Source organism: Octodon degus, unplaced genomic scaffold, assembly GCF_000260255.1.
Source record: "Octodon degus isolate 3935 unplaced genomic scaffold, OctDeg1.0 scaffold00346, whole genome shotgun sequence".
Taxonomy (NCBI): domain Eukaryota; kingdom Metazoa; phylum Chordata; class Mammalia; order Rodentia; family Octodontidae; genus Octodon; species Octodon degus.
The window spans coordinates 458,772-467,656 of NW_004524922.1; the positions used below are offsets into that span (position 1 = coordinate 458,772).

The 8,885-nt window shown below is 37.4% G+C and overlaps 1 long non-coding RNA gene across 1 annotated transcript in view; it reads right to left on the bottom strand.

The window, feature by feature from the left end:
* Positions 1–4,026: 4,026 nt before the first annotated feature.
* The window catches only part of LOC111814528, a 14,919-nt gene continuing 10,060 nt past the window's right edge, over positions 4,027–8,885 (bottom strand). Inside the window, exons 3-4 of the long non-coding RNA XR_002819493.1 lie at positions 5,084–5,310; positions 4,027–4,110 (exon numbers count right to left, since the gene is read on the bottom strand). This is a non-coding gene — a long non-coding RNA (uncharacterized LOC111814528). The remainder of the gene's footprint in view (positions 4,111–5,083; positions 5,311–8,885) is intronic.

Genomic DNA, 8,885 nt, shown 5'->3' on the forward strand with positions numbered 1-8,885 from the left:
CAACTAGTTATTCATACTACTAGGCAGATGCATGCAGAATTAAAAAAAGAAAAAAACAAAGAAACATATAAGAATTTAGGAAGATGAAAATGACAAATAATTGGAAAGAGCAGACTAAACAAATTAAGCATGAGCTATTCCATTTCATAGGACAGAAAAAATGTATAATTCAGATGTTCAATCCATCCTGCCTACATACATAGATATATCTTGTTCACCTATTTCCTCTCCTTTCCTTCTCCTCAACTCAGTAACTCTTTCCTTAGTATGTATTTTACCCTTTAGATTCCATTTTCTCTTTCAGGTTCTCACACTAAGGAGACAATAAGAAGTTTGCACATGCAGATCTGCTTTATTTCACTTCAGAGTATGGTTTCTAGTTGTATCAATTTACAGAAAAAAGCCTTCATTTATCTTGTTTTATAGACAAATAGTACTGCACTGTGGAAAGAACCACATCTACACTCATGCCCCAATTGAGGGGCATCTGGGTTGTTTCCAGGACTGAAAGAACAACACAGGAAAGAACTAGAATGCATGAAAAAGACTGAAAGGGATTTATTTTGGTTCAAAATTTTAGCTAAGATTTTGAGGGTTTTAAGGCTGCAGTGCAAGGTAGAAAGGCCTTTCAGCAGAAATTTGTTCACAAGCTCCAGGTTACGGAAAGTTAAGGGAGAAGCTAGAAAGGCATATAAACCTCCTGGTGATGCCCAAAGTGCTCCATTTGCTTTAGCCAGTCCTCCTTCTAAAATCAGAACAGATGTAACTCACGCCTAACGCAATCATCTTCCAAATACATGGAGATTTCTGGGTTACCTTACTAGTAAACCACATCTTCATATTTCTAGGTTACAGTAGAGACTTTTTCTCCTGGATCCAGTTGGGCTTGAATCTATGCTCCAGCCCAGCCCAGCAGAGTTAACTCAGAGAACTACATTCCATAAGCCTTTGCTTTTACTTTTACTCAGAGTTATTCCAAGTTAGGACTATTTCATACATAGAACGCCAGGGATAAAACAGGCTTAATGTGGCTGAAGGAAATACATTTAAAATACAAATGAGGACCAGAGATTTACCTCAGTTGCTCAGCACCTATCAGGCAAGCACAGGGTCCTGCACTTAATCTCAGTACCAGGAAAGGAGGGAGGGAGGGAGGGAGGGAGGGAGGGAAGGAAGGAAGGAAGGAAGGAAGGAAGGAAGGAAGGAAGGAAACAAGGATAGATGGATGGGTGAAGGAAGGAGTTATTAAAAATTAAAATCCATATGAAGGAAAAAATTTTCTTCCTTAAAACAAAACCAAATATTCACTGTCACATCCCTGAAGTTTGACTTCTATTCCATTTGCATACAACCGTGTTAATGTGCTTGTGTTGACCAACACTCCTCAGGATCTACTTGAGTCTAGACTCACCCTGAAAGTCATGTTGTCATGGTACAGTAATACTGCATTTCAGCCTGCTATAAAATTAATGCAAAAATTGAGTTTGCATTGACCAGTATCTGGTTTGATTTGACACTTGGGCCTGCCTTATTTTGAAAACAGGTAAAATCTCTGAAGGATACAGGTTAAGCCTGATGTTTTTGTGCCTGTTCAATGCAAACTGCATTTCAGTTTGCTATCAAATATCAGAATTACATTAGAGCATTATATGAGTATGTTAGAAGAGCAGAATGTACATAGTATTTGTAAAATGTTAACTGTTCTCCATCCTTATCAAATTAGGAGTCTCATTTTATGATATTTCAATTTTATAAGAGAAACTTAGACTTTATGACTTGTTAACAAAAGATTAAAAAAATCTAGAATCTGTGTGGAAAGGACAAATCAATGTGAGAAAATAAGAGTTGGACAGAGATGGAGAGTTTCCTCCCTTCATGAAGTGGGGATTTGGTGCTTAGAATCTAATTCAAGACACACAGCCTAAAATAGTTATTGAGAGTATGACCAGGGTTCCAAGTTGAAGGAGTAAATGAGTATTTACTTGAAAGATTGTAGTAAAGGAATGCTAAGGAACAAAAACATTCAACAATTTGGATACAAAGGATTCCATAAAAAAAACAAAAGCTGTATGACTGGCTAGGAGACTTGCCAGTGGAACCAGCCCATTACTAGCTGATGCTTTCTAGTAAAAATGTTGGCATAGAGCACCTATATAGCTACAAAACCCAGAGAAACTCCGGGCAACACCTGAAGAAAGAAAATAGGTATCCTAGAACTGAGGTAGAACGGGGGAGAGCAGCCCAAGATGGGTCAGGATATTTTTTCAATCAAGTGCCTAGGTGACAGTGGGGTGGGTATGCAGCTGGAACTGCTCCTGATTGACTGCTGGTAAGCAGGCTACCATAGGATACATTCCAACTGCCCTATTACTTTTTCAGGAGAAGAGGAACCAGCCCATCAGAGGAAGAGTCAATGGGTAACTGTTTCTGTTGTATAGGGGCAAATGCCAGTCCCCAAATCATGAACAGAAAAAGAAGAAAGGAAGCCATTATTTGGCATTGTATCAATTTTTGAGTGAGTGTGAGATGCTCCACAGTACAGAGGTGACAGATGTGGTTACCCGGATACCATAAGATGCATTTCAACTGGCCTAGTGCTTTTGGTTCAGAAAAGGTACTTGGATAAAGAAGAAGTCTGATCAGATCTGGGCAGGGGCACATGAACGAAAACCAGGAGAGCCTGCCTCTGCCTTGAACAGAGCTGGTCAAGTAGGGGCTCAGAAATGTTCTGGTAGCATCCATGGGAACATTTTCACCTGTTCAACAGCCTTGAACAACAGCTCAAACAACCCAGGCCCAAGAGTCAAATCAAACCAGACATTTAGTCAAACAACTGTGTGATGATACCGGTTGCACAACAGTTTTTCAAAGAAAACAGCGATGGCAAGCACCTGCATCATACAAGTGAGTGCGAGGTGTCACAAGGTAAAGAGCTGACAGAGGTGGGCACAGTCACTTCATAGGAAGCTCTTAACTTTAAATTCACAGGACCCTGGGAGGCTATGGGCTCTTTCCCTACATGAGTGGGCTTTCTTGGGCCAGGGCTCTTGTGGCAATAATTTCAGGCTGACTTTGCCTTGCTTTTCAACATTTGTTCTTTCTCTGTCTTGTGGGTCTAGGGTCTTTCTCTCTACACTAGCACCCAGTTCTTGGCCTGCTTTATTCCAAAATCTCATTCTGAAGTGCCTGTTAAGGGCATTGCACCTTACCTGTGGAAATGCTTTGGATATTTTTGGTATATTCATTGTCTTCTCTCAAAATTCAAATAACATACTCTCATTCAACTGATTTCCCTAGCCTTACATAGGCTTGTACCTAAGTGAAGGAGACAGGGGAAACCTGAGTCTTCCATTGCTTATGACAGTGAATACACGGATGCTCTAACAATTCAAACCCAAACACATGAGGATTTCTTATGTAAATTCAGGAAGAGCTTGCCATAGGGGTTATTATGTTTTTTTAAATTGTGTCTATGGCAAGTGTTTGTTTCCTTCTACCTGAAATTTGAGTTCAGAAACAAAATTATGGCAACAGCACTTTTAACTGTGCAAGATGTCAATTGGACAGAGAGGGTTTCTGGTTCCCAGTTCAAAAATACAAATATGATTTTGTTTTGTCTTTTCCAAAGGACAGGTGAGCTTGATCCTGAGATCATGTGATGTTCAAAGTTTCAAAAGAGAAATCATAAATGTACAGGCCAGTCCAGAAAGTAACAGCAACTAGTGGGCCAGACACTGCCATCCTTGGCATGTTTGCTGTCTCCTGCAAGTAGAATACAGCACAACTGCTAAGAATGTTAATGTGAAAGTCACCTGTTACAGGGAATAAATGAAATCTCAGATTTGTACCCTGAGAATTCTGGAAAGGGATCAATGTATGTAAAAACAATTAGAAGTACAAATTGGATCTTGAATGAACGCTGCAAAAGTTCTCTTTTCAGAAGGCTGGGAATTGAAACCAAGGCCTTTGCATGTCACTCTATGCCTCAACCTTCTTACAAATTGTATTTTGAAAGTGTCTCTTTATATCACTGATTTCCCAGGCAGGCTTGAACTAAAAATCCTCTACCTGTTCTTCTCTGAGAGCTTTGCTCAAGGGAATCACTGTGTCCTGTAAAGTAGAAAACACTGTATGAGGAAGACGTATCAGTCCCACATGGAAGAATTTATTTCATTGCTACTTGCAAAAGTCTTAGAGCTCATTCTTATTCATTTTAAGTTTAGTTAGGCTCTTAGTCTCTTTGTTAGACAAATGAAGCCTGATAGACATGCTTTTGTGAATTTTCAGAACACTAAAAATCAGGAAAGAATGGAGAAATGTATAAATTATATTTTTAAATAGGAAGCATGTTAAGTACTTATGGAAAGTTACACCGAGCTTGACGGTATAAAATAACACTCTTCAATAAAGTAATGGGTAATGTATTACAAATAACTATTAAAAATTCATAAGCAGTACTTTAATATAATCCATTATGATTCGTGTGTGTTGAGTATCTCTTTTGGGCCTTCTGGATACAAAGGGAAGCTGTGTACTCTTTCTATTATAGAATAAAAAACAAAGGAAACGCCTGAGGCAGCTTCCTTCCCCTAGCTTAGACTGGCATTTAGTGGTATATAGGCCAAATACAGTCCTTCAGAAAAATCCTCTCTAGAATACATCTGATATTTCATCCTTAATCTGGACCTGTGTCTTGGAAATTATTCCCTTCTTGATTAAAAAGGGAATAATTTAGGTTTTCTACAACTCACAGACAACTGTCACCTCTCTGTCACCTGGGTATATTCATTTTAATGGGGAGAATAAAGTAAACTAACATGTGGCCTAAACTTACTTATCAAGTCAATGGGTTTGTTTTGGGAACTAGACTGACCGTGAGGACGCTGTGGAAATGTAATATTAGGAGAAGCTTCCCAAAGATTAGCAATGGATAGGAGAATGATCAGCAGCCCTGTGCTTGACAGAGGGAAAGTGACTTCATGAGCATGGACTCTGTTGTTTTTGATTGGTTGACAAGAGGTTTAAATTTCTCTTTCCATTACTCCCTTATAGTTGACTGTTTAGATCCAGGGAGGTAGCTCACCTGCAGCATGCATCTGCAATGTGCCAGAGCATGGCTGGGACCTCACCCATGCAAAGAAGGTAAAATTTCAGCATTCAGGACACTGATGAGAATCTTCAAATTCAGTATCACATTTCTAGTCTTCAGCTTGCATAGAAACAGCACCAGACACCAAAGTTAGAGTATAGGGGCACGGGAAGTCTGTTTTTTGTTTTCATCTCAGATAACTTTATGTTTTTCCCTGGAAACTGCAAAATGATTACTTAAATATAAAATATTATAAGAAAATACTATATGATAAGATATAAAATACTATAATGAAGAATTGAGTTGCTTTTTTCCATGCAAAAATACTATGAACATCAAATGTCACAGAAAATAAAGGAGCATTGTAGGCACAGCATGATGTCTTTGTAAAACCTCCAAATAATCAACTTCCATTTATATCATTTATACAAATAGATGTTATGGATTTACTTATTTGTGCTCCCTTAAATACCACCATATCCTCTCGCTTCACCCCTCCCCACAGTACTAAAGTATCTAAATGAGTCCTGTGTAAGGAAATAGAAGTCGGAACTTGTAACACGGGAATGTAGTTTAATGGTGAGAATCTGAGTAAAGTGCTCCTGAGGAATACATGAGTGAACAGAGATCTAAGAAGTAGATGAACTTCACATCTCAGTGATAATGGCAAATTTACAGGATCAGGATTAAACAGGGAAATATTGAGAACTGATGAACAGCCTTATTCAGAGGTGCACCGATAGAGGCTAAAACAGAAGTCAGGCAGCACTAGGGACTGAACTACTGTGACAGAGGTCCATCTCATGCAGTGTAGCCTCTGTTAAGGCAGACCAGCTCTAGGCAGTATGAAGTACAGAGGCTGCAAAATCAACAGTTTGCAGGGTATTTACGTATCTATCAGAGTAATGCTGTGGACTGTAAAACCAATATAATTTAGAGCACAAAGAAAATAGAGTATGCTGATAAATGTGGTAGCCTTCAGAAAACAGGCACACAACAGCTGGCCTTGAAAACACACACAGTCTATTTACAAGTCATATACTGAAATTACTGTCTCTAATTCTGCTTTCTGTATTATTTATTACAACCATCCTACTAACCTATTTAGAAACTGTTTCATTGCTATTTTATCTTTTTTCTCATTAAAATGAAAGAAAACAATTAAAAAAGAAACTGAAAAGAGGAAAAAATAAATTAAGAAAGCATTAACTGTTCCTTTCAATAGACCAGCAGAAATCAACAATACAATTATCCAAACTATTCTACATATATTTCAAAATATATCTTTTGCCCTTCTTTCATTCGTCCTTTTCCTTATCTAGGGCTTGTCTTTTCTAAGGCAGTTCTCATTTGTTTTTTAGACCAATCAACTCCCTAGACACTGTCAACAGGATCCTACTATGCTAAAGTTGTAGGCTGGGTAGGTAGAAACTGTAGGGCTACCTCAGCCCCAGACTTCTGTACCTGTAACAAGACTTATGTCTGTATGTATATACTACACTTTCCAAATAATGGTCTCTGTTCAACTTGAAGTCAACTTTAAATGACCTGGATCAACTTAACAGAATTTTTGTTTACCTGACTTTGTTTTACTTCCTATGAATAAGGAGTGAAGAAATTTAGATATCAGTCTAAATCATATTTTTCCCAATCTCTTTTAGAATTTCAAGTAGCAATTCAAGAGCCAATCCCACTTGTACTTATTCCCAAATTCTAACTCTGTTCAAACTTAAAGCCCATTCTTGTTTAGAAAGTTACTGTATCTAGATGCCTATGACAAGAATTTTCTGTCAATGCTAATAAATTTCACTGTGCTTGAATGTTTACATTTCCACTGAGTTAACTTGCCCCAAATTCTGTTTTAGATATGATATTTGAAATGAACGAATATTAAACTACTATATCTATAAAGTATTAATCCTGATACTTATAGATAATTTTCTTAAAAATTTGAAAGGAACAGTTAATTCTTTTTTTTTTCTTTTTAATTTTTGACCAATATTACATGTTTGTATCTGGTAATCTATGCAACTAATTTGAAGACAGCAATATGTAATACAACAACCATTTCTGAATTCCAATCATTTTGTTTAGTGAAACTCTGTACCATTTATAATTTTTTAAAACATTTTAATTCTCTTTAAAAATAAAAACAGGGCTGGTCAAATAGCTCAGCACATTAGTCCCTGCTAGCAGGGACCAGGCATTTGGTCCCTGGGCCTGCCCTGCCAGCCCCGCCCTTGGGGTGTGCTGAGACAGCAATTGAGACTGGGAGTGGTGGTGCAAGCCTGGAATCCCAGCTCTTCGAAGGCTGTAAACAGGCAGATCACTAAGAGTATGATCTAGTAGTAAGACCCTGAACACCTTGTAATCCATTTCTTAAAATACAAAAAAATTTATCCAACTAAACTGCTATAAAACTATCTCATTTCTATTTTATCTTTTTTTCATTAAAGTGAAAAAAATAAAAATACTATGTTCATGAATGTGATTCTCATAAAGGAATAAAATGGTATAGATGCATGAATCTTTATCCAAAAGAGGATTTATTGGCTGCATAAAATACAGAATAACACTGATGAACCATGATTTCCAAAGGTAAGAACATGGATGGGAGAAAGGAAAAAAAAGAAAAAATGAAGGGAGATATAGCTAAGAAAACTCTACTAATTGCTATTGGTAATTGAAAGGAACAATTAATGCCTGATTCACCAGTTTTACATGTCTATATCTGATAATCTGAAGAACAATTTTGAAGATAGCCATATGCAATAAAACAAATCTTGTTTTGAAATTCTGTATCATTTTTACTGTTTTTTAAAATTCTCTTTAAAATAAAAAAGTGAAAACTGGAGAGGAAATTAAATTGTCCAGTTAAAATATTTCATCGCTGGGGCAGTAAATATATTTTAGAGAACTGATTATTTTTCTGAATTAAAGTAAGTTGAAATGTTATTTTATTTTATGTTATGAGAATATATTTATTGGGGGAAAGAAAGCTTTTGTCTGAGGGACAGAAAGGGGCCCAAATGGGTTGTCCTCAAAATTTTATATTGAGATATTTTCGCTTTCTTATTGTGCTAGGGATTAAACCCAGATACTTGTATTTTCTAGGTAAGTTCATTATAATCCAGGTACATTCCTGAGCTCAGTACCTATTTTTCTAATATAGCTAATGAAAGTAACTAGAACAGGGGGGCCTGTCCCTTAGCTCAGTTCTTTAAGAGCCTGCTTCAACAAAGCAGTCAGGCTCAGGTTGTTGTGGTTCGATCCCCACAACTCCAGCCAGCCAAACCTGCCCTGAAGGCATTCAGAGAAAAAAAAAAATCCTTAGGGGCCAGGGAGGTGGCTCAGCAGGATAAGTGCTTGACTTCAGCTGCTTATTCTTATTTTGATATTTAGTTTTCCTGCACTTTATTGAAAATTTGTCCATAGATATGGGTCAGCACTTGATATGGATCTTTCTGAAATTTATTTTAATAGTGTGATAGTTATGCCAATTATACCTAGAAATTCAAATAGTCATACACTAGTTGTTTAGTAGGACGTGGCTCTCAGTACTCTCAGAAATAATCTGAGGTACAGGATCTCTGGATAAATCCTGAGGGGATTTCACTGACCTTATCAGACCAAAAAGCTACAACTCTTGTTGCATAAGTCCTGCTTTACCTTGGTCTTAACCATCCAGCAGAAAAGTATAAAAACGAAGTATGAGAAGTAAAGCCATGCTGTTATATTGAGCTGTAGGGGACTCAGGTCAACAATTTCTGACATTGCCAGTCAAGCGGAAGACCCA